General features: G+C 43.6%; 1 protein-coding gene across 2 annotated transcripts in view; it reads right to left on the minus strand.

Annotated features, from left to right (window-relative positions):
- RAI2 (retinoic acid induced 2) overlaps positions 1 to 17,912 on the minus strand; it is a 42,464-nt gene extending 24,552 nt beyond the window's left edge. The window contains exon 1 of one of the 2 annotated variants that reach the window (XM_069972502.1): positions 17,768 to 17,912. The gene's annotated coding sequence lies outside the window, so the exon portion shown is untranslated. Of the gene's footprint in view, positions 1 to 17,634; positions 17,720 to 17,767 lie in introns of those variants that run through there. The other variant, XM_069972503.1, reaches the window with a different exon arrangement.
- Between the last annotated feature and the right edge of the window lie 1,959 nt (positions 17,913 to 19,871).

The following is a 19,871-nucleotide window of genomic DNA, read 5'->3' on the forward strand; positions in this document are numbered from 1 at the left end:
AAAGTACACATCAAATCCAGTTACCACAAGTCCACAGGCCGATTCCTTTTCTGTCCTGATAAGTATGAAATAATTTATAGATAATTCACCACTAGGGATGGGTGCAACTCAGAACGATCGTGCAGCATTTATAAACCGGTGGCTGAAGAAGTTGGATGCAGCCCTAGGGGGGTCCTGGAAAACATGGATATAGCCTATGGCCTTTGGTTGTATAGATGTTTTCCCGTACTCCATAGGGCTGCAGCCAACTTCTTCAGCCACCGGTATTCATATGCAGAACGATCACACTCCAGCGTGCTCATCTCTTATTGGGATCTACATTGCTGCAAACAAACCTGATTTTCCGGGAGAAACATCTACGTGCATGTATGCAAGGGGTCAACCAAAGAAGACTTCTCTAAGGATCTACCCTCTAGTGCAGGGATGGGGAACCTTCGGCCCCCCAGCTGTTGTAAAACTAAAATTCTCATCATGCCTGGGCAGCCAAAGCTTTGGCTGCCCAGGCATGATGGGAATTGTAGTTTTGCAACAGCTGGTGGGCCGAAGGTTCCCCATTCCTGCACTAGATCTATCTACAACCTCGGTGAAGGAGGGGGGTTATTCCAATCCAATGAGGACCATGATGATGACAATTAAACTAAGGGTTACTTATTAAAGTCCAGCGAAAATTTTTATTAAAGTATTGTATTGCCCCCCCCCCCCCCCCCAAAGTTATACAAATCCCCAATATACACTTATTATGGGTAATGCACATAAAGTGCTTTTTTTCCCCTGCACTTACTACTGCATCAAGGCTTCACTTCCTAGATTACATGGTGATGTCACGACCCGACTCCCAGAGCTGTGCGGGCTGTGGCTGCTGAAGAGGATGATGGCAGAGGGACACTGAGGGGCACAGGGCACTGGAGGGACACTGAGCATCTCTCTGCCATCATCCTCTCCAGCAGGCACAGCCCCCACAGCTCTAGGCGTCGGGTCGTGACATCACCATGTTATCCAGGAAGTGAAGCCTTGATGTAATAGTAAGTGCAGGGAAAAAAACACTTTATGTGCATTTCCCATAATAAGTATATCATAACAGGTACACTTTTAAGCTTTACTATCGCTATAAAAAAACCTTTTGACCTATCACACACACAAGTCTAAATTTTTGATCGGTCTGTGTCCTGTCCCCCACTGATCACTAGATAGAGCCAGAGGTAGTACGCGGCTGTGTGCTTCACTTTGCAGCTTTGCAGGAGAAGAAGTCATCTACACAGCCCGTCTCCTGAAATAAGTTAAGACCATAATAAGCCATATGATTTTCCAGGGGAAGCGAGCACCAACCTGTCAGCTCAGCACTCGCTCCCCCCTTGTCTCCCACTCACTGTATTGTGCTATTACACGCACAGACTTCTTAATAGTTGTTTTGCCAACTGCAATTGAATAGGCTGAACTAGAGGGAAAAACTATCCCCTATGCAATCCAGCCGGACCTCTCTGCCACTGAGCCCCCCTTTCCCCACCCAAGTTTGGCGCTTGTTTCACTGACAAACCCACTAACCCTGTGATGCAAACATGGGTGACAGTATCACTAAGTATAAACTTAATTTTCACGCTTTGCTTAGTGACTGAAAGCTTTGAAAGCTAAATAACACAACACTAAATACATAAAGCTACAATTTAAAGGGGTATTCCAATATCAATTAACATAGTTATACTTGTAGAAATTAAATATTTTCGCAAATACTGTACATTCATTTGGCAAATTTGCCTCCTCCTTCTCCTGATATGCTGCTCTTTTCCTTCCATTGTTGACAGCTCATTGTCTAGGTTACTGATCACCGGAATATATATATATATATATACACACACACACACACACAGTAGATAGATAGAAATATAGAAATACCCCTTTTTTGTAGCTTGTTTTTCATCTCCACAGGTACTGTAGCTAGTGACACATAGACATAAGGTTTAATGGCTGTATAAATATTACAATTATATGCATTTCTGAATAACTTGGGCCCGAAGTAGTGGCACAAACAGCTGGTCAGTCATCTGTAACTATTCTACCGTCCAGGGTACACAGACCACCACCACTTGCAGGTTTGGAGCATTCTCTACATTGGATTCCTATGGACGAGTGTTTCTCATTGCAGTGCACTGCTTCTGTCCGCCAGCACGTGGCTTATAAGCTTATGTGTCCTTGCATTGCATCACTATACATATGGCCAGACTGGTATTGAGATTTACAATCAGACTGTAATGCACTGGAAAGATAAGCCATAATATTAAATGGCCTCCAATATAATGCATGGCTTTGTAGAGGCTAATGTGTCACCTGCATTATCATATATTAGGATTTACACATAAGATACTTAGTAACCAGTGACTAGCTGTATAAGCATGATATTCCTAAGAATACTGTAACTTACCACATGGCACATATGGAAGCTCCTACCATTGCATGTGGCCGTTCCCTATGACATGCACCCCTTGTTAAAACAATAACCCTTTAGCCCCCGATAAGCTGTGTTTCCATTCAGTATATGAAAGCCTTGGAGCTGGGGCTTCACTAACAGCATCTGGCTCCTTTTGTTCAGACAGAGGAATAATAATCAGATAATGATGGTTCTGTGCTCCTCTTGTAGTCATCCCGGTAGGCAGGGACAAAGTAATACAGCCTCCTGCCAGCAGAGGGTGCTGAACAGGGACGCATCAAAGCCCAGTGTAGAGAGAAGGAGGGCAGAGCATGTTGTGACTACTAGGTTAGAGGGGTACTCCGGAGCCAAAAGGGGAAAAAAATTAAATCAACTGATGCCAAAAAGTTATGCAGACTTGTATTTTACTGTTAATTAGAAAGAAAAAAATCAAGTCTTCAAGTACTTATCAGCTGCTGGATGTCCTGCAGAAAGTGGTGTATTTTCTTTCTGGAGTACCAATTTAAGTGGTAAAAAGGTTGTGCTATGACTACTTACAAGGCAAGGGCTTTCTGAATAATCTATCACCCTTGTGATAGCAATTGCCGCTTGCTGTGGAGAGGATGCTGCACTGTGCTATAACGACAGACTGGGTATTTTATATAAGAACTAGAAAATGTACCCGGCGCTGCCCGGGTATAAAGTGTCAGTGTGTATAGAGGGTCCTGTATACCTGTAGTATAGAGTTGGTGGAGGTCTTGTATACCTGAAGTATATAGTTCGGGGGTCCTGTATACCTGTAGTGTATAGTTTGGGGTTCTGTATACCTGTAGTATAGAGTTGGTGGAGGTGCTGTGGCAGTGTTATCCAGTCACAGTATGGTGGTATTGGTCAGGTCTGGTATGGTGGTGTTATTCAGTCACAGTATGGTGGTATTGGTCAGGTCTGGTGTGGCGGTCTTATTTGGTATGGTATGACAGTGTTATCCAGTCACAGTATGGCGGTATTGGTCCGGTCTGGTATGGCAGTGTTATCCAGTCACAGTATGGTGGTATTGGTCAGGTCTGGTGTGGCGGTGTTATCCAGTCACAGTATGGCGGTATTGGTCAGGTATGGGGTGGCAGTGTTACCCAGTCACAGTTTGGTATACCTCTAGTGCCCTGTATATACATGTACTGTATAGATGGAGTAGGGGGCCCTGTATACATGTACTGTATAGATGGAGTAGGGGGTCCTGTATATACACTCACCGGCCACTTTATTAGGTACACCATGCTAGTAACGGGTGGTCTTCTGCTGCTGTAGCCCATCTGCCTCAAAGTTGGACGTACTGTGCGTTCAGAGATGCTCTTCTGCCTACCTTGGTTGTAACGGTTGGCTATTTGAGTCACTGTTGCCTTTCTATCAGCTCGAACCAGTCTGCCCATTCTCCTCTGACCTCTGGCATCAACAAGGCATTTCCGCCCACAGAACTGCCACTCACTGGATGTTTTTTCTTTTTCGGACCATTCTCTGTAAACCCTAGAGATGGTTGTGCGTGAAAATCCCAGTAGATCAGCAGTTTCTGAAATACTCAGACCAGCCCTTCTGGCACCAACAACCATGCCACGTTCAAAGGCACTCAAATCACCTTTCTTCCCCATACTGATGCTCGGTTTGAACTGCAGGAGATTGTCTTGACCATGTCTACATGCCTAAATGCACTAAGTTGCCGCCATGTGATTGGCTGATTAGAAAGTGGTAACGTGCAGTTGGACAGGTGTACCTAATAAAGTGGCCGGTGAGTGTATATTTCAGTCAGTATTGCAACCAAAACCAGGAGTGGATTAAAAACACAGAAAGGATCTGTTCACACAATGTTGAAATTTAGTGGATGGCCGCCATTTAATGGCAAATATTTGCTGTTATTTTAGAACAACGGCTGTTATATTGAAATAATGGCCGTTATTTACTGTTATATGGCGGCCATCCACTCAATTTCATAATTGTGTGGACAGATCCTTTCTGTGTTTTTAATCCACTCCTGGTTTTGGTTGCAATACTGACTGAAATATACTGACTGAAATATACGTAGTGTGAACCCAGCCATATACTGTATATATACAGTTGTACTTTGGTTTAAGAGTAACTTGGATTAAGAGCGTTTTGCAAGAAGTGCTCACAGTTTTTCAAAATTGTAACTTGGTTTAAGAGAATTGTTTTTGTTTAAGAGCTCCCTGTACTGGGTGGGAGGGGAAGCAGGGGAGGGACATGGTCTGCATAGCGGGGTCTACAGCTCTGTACTCTGACCCAGGAAGTCTCCCTCACCTTCCAAATAATAGCAGGTCCACTTCACGCTGGGGTTAGCATCAGGAGACAGGACTGTGGAGGCAATCTCTCCATAGCTGTAACCCCTCTCTCCCTGGACAGAGTGTGCTGCACGTATGTGCCTACATCTGCCCTGCTCGTTCTTTCATGGTTTCTGCAGTCTCTGTCAGTCCTTGTGTTTCCCATCCTCTCATTCCTGCTATAATGTGCCTGCACTCACACTCAGCTATACACACAGTGCTGCTATAATGTGTCTGCACTCACACCCAGCAATTCACACTGCTGTATAGAAAAGTTTCTGTCACTGTCCTCCTGCACAGCTTTGTGATTCTCACTTCCTGATTGGTCCATGCTGAACACCCCCCCCCCCCTTCCCCATTGCTGTCATGTGACCACACAGATCTCTGACAGCAGCCCTACTTCTCTATTCTAGCCTGTTGTACTACACTACTGCATTATGGGGATTTGCAGTTCCATACATTATACTCCACATGCTGATTGCTATACTGTACAGTAACTTTCTCATCGTTTGTGTCATCTGCTCTAGATGTTATTCAGGATTAAAAAAAAATATAATTTTTGAGGTGTGGAACCAATTGTCTGCATTTTAATGATTTCTTATGGGAAATTTTGCTTTGATTTTAGAGTGGCTTTGGATTACAAGCACGGTCCCAGAACAAATTATGCTCTTAATTCAAGGCAACACTGTGTATATATATATATATATATATATATATATATATATATATAATTATCTCCGGAATATTTTGAGATTTTGATGGCCATGAGAAAAATTATCTGACTCTTTTTAGGGTTTAGTATACAGATCACTGGCTTCCTAGCGGTACTACTAAATAAAAAAAAACTGTTCTGGCCAGACACAAGCAAACTGTAGCATTATAAGAAGAGATGAGCGAACTTACAGTAGGAATGAAGTGAATCGCTACGTTCTGATTTGTATTTAGTCTGCGGGGCCTTGAAGTCCGTGCCGCTCCTCCCCAGGTGCTGGGAAAAGCTGGATCTAGTCCTGGGAAACTTCTCCCAGTTTTCCCAGACTGGATTAATCTTTCCCAGCACCCGGAGTGGAGCGGCTTGGAGCGGAGCAGACTTCAAAGCCCCGCAGACGGATAAGTGAAATACAGATAGGAACGTAGCGATTCGCTTCATTCCTTCTGTAAATCCTTACAGCGAGAGATGCCCATATAATGCCCTATTGGGGATATCAGACAACCCCTTTTAGAGATAGATAGTAATTGCACCATACTCTCCTAGATAAGCAGTGAGCATTTTCCATCACTTTTTGCAGGTTCGATCCTTTCCCACTGACCGTGGTGCTTTCCCCTCAGACACACTGCTAGTTCTGCAGCCACGCGACTATTTAAAATCCTTATTCTACATAATAAGCCCCCGCAAATATAATTGGTACATTAAAGAGTAATCGCTGTCAGGGGAGAAACTAAACCTACACGCAGATGCCGCAGCCTCAGATGGGCAGTTCAGAAACTCGAGGGAGCCGGCCATGTGGAAATACCCTGACAAAACATATCTGCATATCTGTTAAATTATGAATGCAATGAAGAGCGATGGACGCCTGCTTAGAATGCCTGTGTGTGCACTTCTGCTAAATAATACAGGGAACAGATCACATGCCGCTCATGTATCAGCTTGTGAAGCCCAATGTGGCAACAGATGTGTGATCAGTAATATATTATCCCATAACCATTACTGTATAGGGGTTAGGGGTGCCAGCTGGAGATACACAGATTCCCTCATAGTCTGAGGTAAAAATGAGGCCTTATGCATACGTTCAGTGTTTTTATTCTGGCCGGTATATATTCTTTCCACTATCAGCATTCGCAGTCCACCAAATCCATATTTTCACAATCCATATTTTTTTTTGTTTGTTAAATCTGTACTGTATTAGTTTAAGGCTATCACGGAACGGCTGGTCTCTGCACGGATCAACCCGGCCGGTACTGCAGTACCGGCCAGATGATCTTTTGGCCGCAAGGTTCTGAATTGCGGCCACAGAAAACTGACATGTCTGTTATTTACGGCCCCGTACAGGATCCCGGCCGGAGCGTATACGATGTGTATACGCTCTGGCCAGGATCTCATAGAAGATAGGCTATGTTACACACCGCACAAAGTACGGCCGTTGCCATCGGCAGGGCTGTGGAGTTGGAGTCGACTCCAGCTTTAAAAAAATCTTTAAAAAATGTAGAATTGAATTTTGATATGAATTTTACAAGTTTTGCTCTTGAATATATATTATGAGCAACATTCTAATAGGACACTGTCCCTATTACATAAGTGTGGTCATGGAAAAGTTGTCGGTCACTATTTGGCAGTTTGTTTCTGAGCTGGAAGAGTCCATTGTGTGGGGAGAGATCTGAGCTGTTCTCTTCCTGAATGCTGGATGACTGTATATGAGCAGCAGTGTAATATGGAGATATCCTGTGTAATATAGAGGAGGAGGAGGAGACATAAGTAGTGTAGCAGTAACCTCTGTCCTCAGTGTGTTTTTGTGTGTTTTTCTTAAGTGTTCAATGGCTGCAGCTGTGTGTGTGTGTGTGTGTTTGTGCACTATGACTGCAGCAGGCTGTGTGTGTGTGCTATGGCTGCAGCAGGCTGTGTGTATGTGTGCTATGGCTGCAGCAGGCTGTGTGTATGCGTGCTATGGCTGCAGCAGGCTGTGTGTGTGCGTGCTATGGCTGCAGCAGGCTGTGTGTATGTGTGCTATGGCTGCAGCAAGCTGTGTGTATGTGTGTGTGCGTGCTATTGCGTGCCCCCACAGTGACCTTCTATATCACTGTGTGACCTCTGTATTACTGTGTGACCTCTATATCACTATGTGTGACCCCTCTCTATATCACCATGTGTGACCCCTCTCTATATCACTATGGCTGACCTCATATTACAGGGATCTGGCATTGTTAGCAGTGTTTCTGTGTGTATGGTGATTTAGTTAGAAACATAGAAGACTGTCAGCAGGAAAAGACCAACTGCTCCATCTAGTCTAGTTCTGAGTTGTTCAGGACATGGAGGCTGGAGACTGGCTGCATCCACTGCACACACAGGAGAAGCTGCTTTATATCTTTCCTTATTCCCTCAGAAGTCGCCCCAGGATCATGTAGGACATTGGGGAGAAGCTGCTGAGCCAGTGTGATAAACTCTCCTGGTATATGACCGGCCATTTATGAAGAAGCAGGAGTCGGGAATCGGAGTCGGTCCTGATAAAATTCAGGAGTCGGAGTTGGAGTTGGATTCGGTCCTGATAAAATTTAGGACTCTGAGTCGGAGTTGGAGCTGCGGCTTACCGACTCCACAGCCCTGGCCATTGGTACTTTAACATAGTGTGAACATAGCCTAAATCAGGTTAAAAAAAGATGTAAGGCTAGGTTCACACTGCGTTTTTGCAATCTGTTTTTGCAATCCATTTTTTGCAAAAAACGGATGAAAAAAACGGATGCATTTGTGTGCATCCGTTTTGATCCGTTTTTCCATTGACTTCCATTGTAAAAAAAAAAAACGGATCAAAACGGATCCGTTTTTTTTAAACAGATGCAAAAGTAGTGTCAGCTACGTTTTTGTGTCCGTCAAAAAAACGGATCCGTTTTGATCCGTTTTTTTTACAATGGCAGTCAATGGAAAAATGGATCAAAACGGATGCACACAAATGCATCCGTTTTTTTCATCCGTCCCGTGTAATAGTGCCCTTAGGCCTTAGTCAAATCTCCCAAGCAGCCTGGGAATGGTGCTTGCTGCAGCGCTCCTCACCCAGCTATAGCTCAGGACTGCAAAGGGTCTAAGATGTGAGACCCAGTGCAATCTTCAACTTTTGACACGGCTGCAACATGCAAACATAAATGTTTTTGACGTTTACCTCCAATCTCTAAACTGCTTGTGCTAAATATTTCTGAGCTCCAAAATTAGACTTTCCTGCAGATCACTGTTCTATTTTCCTCTTCATATGCTCATTTCTATTAGGGGTCTATATAGTATTGCATGCATTGGAGGTTCTGTTAGGAGTCTCCATCAACACATTCTGTCAAACTTCGGGATAAAGTAGCACAGCATGCAGCGCTATTTTGTCTGGCAAATTGCAGGTCACCATGACAGAATCCCAATGCACTTCATGGACATTACCATAATGTCTGACAGACCACTGCATGACTTTCTGGGTAGGAAAGATGTTACAATCAGAGTTAGCTCAACTCCCATATTTCTTTGCTAAAATACGTAGGCCCCTATTTCTAAACAGGGACAGAGAGGAGATGAAATATTCTACCAATGTTATGGAAAAAGCATTAAAGGGGTAATGCGGCAAATTTGTTTTCTTTTAACTGGTGTCAAAGTTTTATATAGATTTTTTAAATTACTACCATTTAAAAATCTCCAGTCTTCCAGTACTTATCAGCTGCTGTATGGCCTGCAGGTAGTGGTGTATTCCCTCCAGTCTGACAGTGCTCTCTGCTGCCACCTCTGTCCATGTCAGGAATTGTCCTGAACCGAAGCAAATCCCCATAGAAAACCTCTCCTACTCTGCAGTTCCTGACATGGACAGAGGTGGCAGCAGAGAGCACTGTGTCAGAGTGGAAAGAATACACCAATTCCTGCAGGACATACAGCAGCTTATAAGGAAGGGAAGATTTTAGATTTTTAAATAGAAGTAAATTACAAATCTATATGACTTCCTGACACCAGTGATTTTTTTGGAGTACCCCTTTAACCAACAAGTGTTACTGTTGTTATTACTTTTAAAATCAAAATCAACAGCAGATGTGATATACAGCAAATTTGCAATTTACATTTTTTTTCGTAATCATAGAAAACACGGCACTTCCTGTATTAAGACTTTTTTTTCAAAGAGATTAATCACAGGAAGTCCCGTGTTTCCCAAGTCATCTCCGCTCACAGAGAAGGCAGTCATGTGACTGATGGACACATTGAGCCGTGATACTCTGTACTGGCCAGGACTTCGTGTGTTTAGTCTCTTTTTTTTCAACCAGCACAAGACTAAAAAGCTTCAGGAGACTGGACCTGGATAAAAGTAAGTATAGCTTTGTTTTATAGCATGATAACTAAAAAACTTGGTTTATATCACATCTACTGCTGATTTAAAGTTAGAAAATTATAACAGGTACACTTTAAAGAAGACCCATGACATCTTTAGAAACTGTCAACATCCATGTTATCCAGAACTCCAGTTAGGATTAGGTTTTACAAATGGCCACATGTGGTAGCCACTAGAGATGAGTGAATAGTGAAATATTCGATAATTCAAAATTCTAATCAAATAGCTCCCGATATTCGTATGTTCGAACAAATATCGAATCCTATTATAGTCTATGGGAGAAAAATACTTGGGACCTGGAAATCAATCAATCAATATTCGACCCCTAGGAGGTCACCAAGTGCACAATGACACCTCAGAAAATGATGCCAATACCTCTGGGATGCATATAGGACAGCAGGGGAAGCATGCCTGGCTGCATCCTAGACTAGTTAAGAGCGAACATCCCAATTTCCGGTTCGGATCCTGAACACAAACAAAAAAAGTTTGTGATCGGTTCGTGTACGCCGAAGATTCACAAACAAATTACGAACGTAAAGTGAAAGCGTACGTTTCGGTCTAGCAGTACGCACTCGCGTACATATCAGGCCGGGTGCAGTGTAAAATACGTAATAATAAAAATTAACGATAACTATAAATCAGTAGTAGCAAGATAACAGGTATTATCCCGCAATCACAGTATACAGCCGTATACCGGATATAAAATAGTTTTTTACAATTATAAAATGAAAGAGCTGTTTAACTCCTTTACAGGACGCAGACTGCGCAAATCAGTAGTGGCAAGATAACAGGTATTATCCCCCAATCACAGTATACAGCCATATACCGGATATATATATTTTTTACAACAATAAAATTAAAGGGCTCTTCAACGCCTTTACAGGACGCCGACTGCGCAAATCAGTAGTAGCAAGATAACAGCTATTATCCCACACTCACAGTATACAGCCGTATACACTATCAGTAGATGTCTGAACACACTGCCTGTCTCACAACAGCTTCTAATGGTTTTTATACTTTTAGCCCTAACAAGGGCTTTTGGGGGTCCCTTTCTACCTAACTTCACCTAAAAGCTTTCTCTCCCTGGTGAACAGCCTCTCCCTTTCTAGCTCCAAGCAGCAAGTGACACGAATCTGGTGATTTTTAAGGTTCTCGTTTCCTCATACATTCTTGTCAGGTGTGATGGGGGTGGATTTGTGGATTTTATTGTTGGGTTTGATGTTTGAGATACACAGAAAGGACTGGCCTACAGATTCTATAGATGTAATTCAGTACTGTATGTAATGCCATTTTCTTGGATCTAAGCATGCCCTATTTTTTTTTTATTAATCTCAATATTGAAAGGTTCCCTTTTCAGTAATAAGACTTTCTTCTTTGGGTCCAATTAAATTCAGGTAACTAGGACAATAGGTAAAAAGTGGAAGTCCACAGCTCCAAGTAAAATGTAAAGTCTTTATTAGAAATCCTCTTAAAATCCAAACATAACAATAAAAAACACGCCGACGCGTTTCAGGACACTGGTCCCTTAATCGTTGGCGTGTTTTTTATTGTTATGTTTGGATTTTAAGAGGATTTCTAACAAAGACTTTACATTTTACTTGGAGCTGTGGACTTCCACTTTTTACCTATTGCCACCGGAAAATGGCCCGGATCTCTGTTTCCTTCCACCTGCTCCAGACGTAATTGAGGACCAGCACCACTGACTATTGCACACATGGTGAGCTGATTTGCCTTTCTACATTACCATTAAACTAGGACACTACCTACCTCTACACCTCACATAGAATGTATGCCAGGCTAATGTATGCCTAACTCTGTTAGGCTGGGACCTGGGTTCACACTCCATTTTTTGTAGTTCCTTTAACAAAGGGATGGGGAACCTTCGGCCCTCCAGATTTTGCAAAACTACAATTCCCATGATGGGAATTGTAGTTTTGCAACAGCTGGAGGGCTGAAGGTTCCCCATCCCTGGTTTAACGTATCCATTTAATGGAAAAAGATAGATGCTAAAAAACAGATCCCTTTTAAAAGTCAATGGAAAAATGGACCCAAACAGGTGCATCCATTTTCCCCATTAAATGGGTACTCTAAATGAACAGCAAAAAAGCAATGTGAACCCAGTCTTAGCCGGCAGCTTGTGCTGGGCCACACATTGGCAAAATCAAGACATTTCTTAAAACACTGTAAACTGAAAGAGACGTATATTGATCCAAAGACCACAGAAACAGCATAAGGGTATATTCACACGGGCGAGAATCTCGCTGCGAGCCCGGCAGGTCCTGTCAGTTCCCATAAACTACATACTTGCTGCGGTCTAAACGACCGCAGCGAGTATGTAATTATACCGCGCTTAACCCCTTCTACTCCCGCCGGCTCCCCCGCTGTAAGCAGCATACATTACCTGTCCTTGCTGCACGGGTCCGGCGTCCTGCTCTCCCGCCCGGCCAATCAGTGGCTGCGGCTGGGCAACACACTAATTGGCCGGACGGGAGAGCAGGACGCCGGACCCGTGCAGCGAGGACAGGTAATGTATGCTGCTTACAGCGGGGGAGCCGGCGGGGGCAGAAGGGGTTAAGGGCGGTATAATTACATACTCGCTGCGGTCGTTTTGACAGGACCTGCCGGGCTCGCAGCGAGAATCTCGCTGCGAGCCCGCCCGTGTGAATATACCCTTAAAATGTTTTCTGAGAGCATAACATGTCCAAAGGCCGCTGTCTCATACAAACAATGGGGGGAGATTTATCCAACATGGTGTAAAGTGAAACTGGCTCAGTTGCCACTAGCAACCAATCAGATTCCACCTTTCATTTTCCAAAGAGTCTGGGAGGAATGAAAGGTGGAATCTGGGGCAACTGAGGTGGAATTAGGGACAACTGAGCCAGTCTCACTTTACACCATGTTTGATAAATCTCCCCCATATGTATACTGTATGTCCTGTATTATGTGCACAGTGGTGCCTCTGTACTCAACCACAATCTGTGAGTTGTATACGGCCTTAAAGTGACACTGCCCCCCCCTTTTTGCATTATGACTTCTCTACACAGGTGTAATGGGTAAATTTTGCAGTTTTCATACTTTATTTTATATCATACGTCATGTTGCTTGTTCCAGTAAAAAGTGATCTTTTATCACTTGCGGATTGTGCTACATGGGCTTGGCTTCGTGGCCATAGCGCCACTTAGCCCCGCCCACATTGGAACAGTAGCCCCACACCCTCCGCGACGTCATCGGCATATAGGCCTAGACCTTTAGGCCTGCCCTTCCAATGACAAATGAGGGGCAGGGCCAATGCGCCGATGAGTGGTTAAGGGTCTATTTTCACAGAAAGATTATCTGACAGATTATCTGCCAAAGATTTGAAGCCAAAGCCAGGAATGTATTTGTAAACAGGAGAAATCTCAGGCTTTTGCTTTATGACCTGATCTCTGTTTATAGTCTGTTTCTGGCTTTGGTTCAAATCTTTGGCAGACAATCTGTCAGATAATCTTTCTGTGTAAATGGACCCTAAGTTGCTTTGTATCCGCGAAGCCCCGCCCAGATAGCACAATCTGCAGATGATTAAAGATCACTTTATACTGGAACAAGCACCATGACGTATGATATAAAATAAGGTATTAAAACTGCTAAATTCACCCTTTACACCTGTGTAGAGAAGTCAGAATGCACAAAGGAGGGGGACAGTGTCACTTAAAATATATACCAAAGGAAAAGTCATTTTTTAAACTAAAGTTTTTGTTATAGCCTAAAATCTGCGAAACGCAAAAAAATGGACAAATAGCAATAAAACATTTTTTTTAAGCTATACATTTACAGCTTTATGCTGGGTTCACACTACGTATATTTCAGTCAGTATTGTGGTCCTCATATTGCAACTAAAACCAGGAGTGGATTAAAAACACAGAAAGGCTCTGTTCACACAATGTAGAAATTGAGTGGATGGCCGCCATTTAATGGCAAATATTTGCTGTTATTTAAAAACAACGGCTGTTATATTGAAATAATGGAAGTTATTTACTGTTATATGGCGGCCATCCACTCAGTTTCAACATTGTGTGAACAGATCCTTTCTGTGTTTTTAATCCACTCCTGGTTTTGGTTGCAATATAAGGACCACAATACTGACTGAAATATACGTAGTGTGAACCCAGCCCAAAAATGGATTAAGAACATAGCCTTAGGGTTTTCACAGAATAACAAAAGTCTAGACGTATCCCTTGGGCCAGGTAGCCAAGTCTCATTGGTGTACCACTTTAAGGAAATATCATCAATTATGCGTTCCTTGGAATCCTCGTTGACTATTGCGGCACTTGAAGATAATAGGGGTTACATAATGTAGTAGCGTACAGTCACAGATTCCTAGAAGCACCTTCAATACTGCTCACTCAAATGTATACTTCTAATATTTTATATCTGACGAACACATCTGAAAAATGTAGGACAAGTGTCCTGGTCCTTGTATGACTGGGATCCTGGTGGAACCACATTACAGTGAATGAGCCACATACACAGCGTACGGGAAACAGATCACTGATCTCAGGGAGACCAGCCAAAGATAACACTGTCGGCTGCTGGGTAAAGCACTCAATGCTGTGAAATCCCAAGGCTCCCTGGGAAATACAAATATGCAAAAAAGAGCTCATGGAGCCTCATTTAAGCATCTGGAAACACAGGACTAGCCAGATATCCCTCCAGGAAGGGCCTGGTCAAGGAGTGGCACCTGTAGGGAAACCACCAAAAACACCATATTAAGTGGCCCTGAAAAGTCAATGTAATGACAAGGGAAAAACCACCACAGACAGCTGTTTCGGAGTGTTGCCCCTCACCAGTGCGGAGCAGGATTATGGCTAGGTGAGAGCAATGCCTATCAGAGCCATACAGAAAACAGATCACTGATCTCAGGCAGACCAGCCAAACGATAACACTTATTCTAAAGCGCTCAATACAGTGAAATCCTAGGTACATTGCTCTCTAAGAAACATGAATGTGCAAAAAAGAGCGTCTATGGAGCCTCATCCAAGCGTCTCAAAACACAGGACTAGCCAGATATCCCTCTGGGATATCACATACACAGCATGTCACTCAGATCTGCTCTGGATAACATCGCTAATACAATAAAGACATGGAAAATATATATCTCCTGTCATGTCCAGGCAGCCCATCAAAGTTTCTATGGCTATCCCCTGAGGTCACAAACACTGTTACAGGCACCTGCTTTCATATGATAAGGTAATATAAACCATACAGGCCGATGGAGGGGAACTCCTAATGCCACTAATACAAATAGGTGCAATATGTAAAAAAGTTGTCAGGCACATACTATGTCATACATCTGGACAGACCAGCTTGATAGCAGAATATTCACAAATGAAAAAAAAAGTCTTGTCTGTTTATGGTCCTGAATTTTTTTTTGAGTGTATTTTTGTATTTTACACTATTTTGAGTGAAACACTCCAATGCTTCATTGTAATTGACATGAATTAAGCTTGTGAAACCCGACATTGACATACAGAGACAAGACAGACAAGTAGCTTTCAGCTCAGCAGCATATTCCCAGAAAATAACAGGAATCTGCCAACAGAAAGATCTACTTGTCTGGGCCACAGAGAGGTGCAGGAAGGCTGCCCGGGTGATCGTTAGATCGTCCGGGCAGCTATGGGCTTACAGCAGCGGTCTGCTGCCGCCGCTCCTATTTCACGGGGCGCAGCGGCAAATCGTTGCTGTATGAAAGACAAACGACGCAACGATCAGCCGACATGAACGATGTCGGCTGTTTGTTGCCTTCTATTACACTCTACGATTATTGCCCGTAACGACCGAATACGGCTGATAATTGTTTTGTGGAATAGAGCCTTAGGTGTGCATCCATGTTTTCCAGGACTCCATCCAACTTCTTCAGCCATAGGTATTCAAATGCTGAATGCTCAGACTTCAGCATGCTCGAGTAAGGACCCATGCCTATAGGAAAGAACAATGAAGGGAAAGAGCCTCCATCATTAGTTGTCAGTAACATACTGACATGAGGCACCCCCTTTCTGGGGTCTTGCAGTAGGTGCCTGGCCGATATCTGCTGCAGAAACAATTCGGAAAGGACTTACAAGAAGTTCCCTATTTCTCTCCAAATCAAGAGGTTCTGCAGGGGTTAGGGTATGTATCATGTAGCATTCTGTTCCGACTGACTCACATGAAGGGGGAAAACACCAACTGGGTTTGCTATGTAGCTGGTAGTAAAAGCCAATATACAGTGTAGTGATGTCGCACCATAGTGAATCAAATACATGACACATCTATATAGAGTTATATATGTTCACTCCACATACTGAGTCCCTTCCTAGCTACCATCCCTAGCCATGTTTGCCAGTGCGGCTTCTGATTTTTTGGCACCTGTCCTCCCACCTACTGTAACACAATACGGCATTGTAGCTGCTCCACATTGTCTGGTTAATGATTACTCCACTGTTTATCCACATTGTAGCACACAGATGAAGGATGCGTCAGGTCAGAAAGTAACGTTAATGAAGATATGGGACGACTCCTGTGAATGAAATCATCTTCATCACCCCGCCCCCCCCTCGGTCTTATTATGGTACTGCCAAATATATCTGGCTGTCAGAAACACACCTCTGGGATTTGTGACTGGGAAGCACAAGGCAGCAGCTGTTTGGCAACATTGCAGCAGCCGCAGCCGCAGTGACATTGTATATACTGACAGCGGCACCTTCTTCTCAGGAGGTTCTCCTCCCATCCAGCCAGGTGACTGGGGGTCAGGATGCACACTGGGATAACAATATGATGCCCAGGCGAAAGCCAATTCACATTGTAGATTCCATTTTATTGTATAGTCTTTGCCTTGGTTCACGTGTAGTATTTTGATTAGAATTTTTTTTGTGGAACTGACCCAAAACACTATAATAGACAGATTTGCTCCTTATTCTGTGTACTGGAAAGCCTCCTGGTTTGATGTAAAAATACTGACCACAATACTATGTGAACCCATCCTGTGAGTACAACAGTGCTACCATGATACAACTACAAGTGAGAAGATCCAAGAAATAAATGTTACAGACTGGCAATGAAATGCTAGTACCCAACCCTACCCATTTAATGTCTTTACTAAAGGGGCTGTCATATCTAGACGATCCCCATCCATGTACCTTATCAGCGCTATGGGGGGGGGGGGGCACATAGTCACATCTGAGCGGGCACCATACAATACTACACCCCTACTATATGCCAGTATATCCTGGCTGGCTAGGGATAGAGAAGCAAGAAACATGGCAGTCACCCCATTGTAAGGCAGCTAGGACATCTACTTATTGTTCAGATCATTGCATGATATAAAGTGTCAGGTCATACAATGCCTAATACTAATATATACTGCTATAATAATATTTCCCAATCAGTAACAATTGTATAGGGCATCTTTACCAATAAGCGACACATTCCATATACAGGGTGTTCCCCAAATTACCCCATTGCAGGGACCCCTCATATGTGACCAGTGGTTAGGGATGATATTCTGCTTTGTTTAATATATACATACATAAATATATATATATATATATATATATATATTAGTATTTTGTATACAATGTTGCCCACTGATGATCATTGTTGCTATCTTTCTACTCTCCACACATATGCCCCATATGATCATATATATATATATATATATATATATATATATCAGAGAGATAAGTGCCTCCATGTTGGGCAGGGATTTCTAGAGCTGCCACCATGCCTGGTGCCCAGTATAGAGCCCAGACAGCCCCTCCTGGTGCCACCTCCATGTCATCCCCTGCTGGTGCTGCCCAGTGACAGCAGGAGACAGGAGCCTGTGTCCTCTCCTCACCTTCCTCTCCCCTCCTGGTGGTGATGATGATGATGATGGTGGGTCACCTGGTGGTCCCATCTGCAGCCCCCACCTCCATGATATGGCATGTCTTGCTATATGGCAGCCAGTGGGCAGTGCCCCGCTCTCTTACCTGCTCCATGGACTGACGCGTGTCTCCTCGCCCTCTTCTTAGATGACGCCTTATCCAGCAGTATCAGCCTGCGGCTCCCGGTGCACTAGGGCAGCTCGCGGTCGCTCATCCCCGTGCCCGTGTGTGTATATGTGTGTGTCAGTGTGTGTGTGTGTCAGTGTGTCAGTGAGTGTGGCTGCGTGTGGCGCTCCTCCCCCTCCTGTCTCCGCCCGGCGCTCTGTGTGTGACTCCCCGGCGTCTGTCTCCCTCCTCTGGCTCTGGGCTCCCCTCACAGGCTCCTCTATGGACGCTCTCCTCCTCCTCCTCCTCCTCCTCACATGGGGGCAGTCAGCTCCCCTCACAGCAGACCCCCTTATTACCCCCTCACCATGCCCATTGTCCTGTTATACAGGAGCCCTGTGCCGCATCGTCTGCACTGCCCCAATGATGGATAATAATGGAGACAAGTGCACACAGAGCAATTCCTCACACATGTGTCTCATCCTATTAGGATTGATGGCCACCACTCAATAACCGAATGCTGCGTTTACACGGAGAGATAATTTGCCCAATCGATCGTTTAACGATTTTGAACCAACGATTTGGTTTTTATAATGATCAGCGTTTAGACGAATCGTTAGAAAAATCGTAAGAAAGATCGTTAATGCGATCGTTTTTAAGATCGTTTAAGCCCATCTTTTACATAGGGTGAATCTTTAAAAGACTGTTTACACGAAACAATCTGCCAATTTTTAGCGAAAGATGAACGACGATTTGAGAATATGTTGAAAGATCAAAATGAACGATTTTTCGCTCATCGCTTGATCGTTTGCTGTGTTTACACGGAACGATTATCGCTCAAATGCGATCGTTATTGCGAAAATTCGAACGATAATCGCTCAGTGTAAATGCAGCTTAAGGGTCCATTTACACAGAAAGATTGTGTGACAGATTATCTGCCAAAGATTTGAAGCCAAAGCCAGAAACAGACTATAAACAGAGATCAGGTTATAAAGGAAAGCCTGAGATTTCTCCTCTTTTCAAATCCATTCCTGGCTTTGGCTTCAAATCTTTGGCAGATAATCTGTCAGATAATCTTTCTGTGTAAATGGACCCTTACACGGGACGATTATCGTTCATAAAATCGTTAGATCATTCGGATTTAAACAATAATCGTTTTGTGTAATAGCAGACAACGATTAAACAACCAACGAGAAATCGTTGGCCGTTTGATAGAATTCTGACCTATTTTTATCGTTTGATCGTTTGCACATCGTTCGGTGTAATAAGTCATAGCTTAAATGTATGCAATAGCCACGACAAAACGACCACAAGAACGATCCCAAGTAACGTTCATCATTCCGTGTAATTGGGCAAATGATTTTGGGTCGTATGCTATAGAGGTCATTTGAGATCGTTTATCGTTAGTCGTCGCTTGGTGTAATAGTACCCTAAGGCAGTGTTCCCCACGATGTGGCTCTCCTGTTGTTGCAAAAACCACAACTCCCATCATGCCCTTATAGCAGGGATAGGGAACCATGGCTCTCCAGCTGTTGCAAAACTACAACTCCCATCATGCCTGGACAGCCAAAGCTTTAGTTTTCAATGCAATTAGCTGTCAATTCGTCCGAGCGGGGAGGCGCACAAGCCCTCCTATATACTGCCAGAATGACACAGAGGCGGACGGGATTCTGCCAGTTTTTCTCCGTGTGAACTGGCCCTAAGGTTATGTTCACGCGTTCAGGTTTTTAATTGAAATGATTGGTACCCTTAAAATAGACAAAGACGTATTTTGCTGTATATGATAATGTATTCGACCACAGTTTTGCATGAACAAAATGGAATATAATAAAATGGAAACAATGAAAACTCAATGTGAACCCAGCTTATGTTCTTCAGGGCTCAAAGAAAATTATTTCAACAACATTTAAAGGTGTTTTCCAGCTCTCCACATTTCTTATAATAATAAAATAAGAGTATACCATGATGTATACCTTTACCAGAAAACTCTGACACATGCCACTATACAAGTAGAAAAAAGTATTTTAGACAGCACTTCTGTGTCTAGGGTGGTGCTCGCCAGTAGTGGATTATAATAGGGGCGTTTTGAGCGGCAGCCCGGGGC

Source organism: Dendropsophus ebraccatus, chromosome 5 (genome assembly GCF_027789765.1).
Source record: "Dendropsophus ebraccatus isolate aDenEbr1 chromosome 5, aDenEbr1.pat, whole genome shotgun sequence".
Lineage (NCBI taxonomy): Eukaryota > Metazoa > Chordata > Amphibia > Anura > Hylidae > Dendropsophus > Dendropsophus ebraccatus.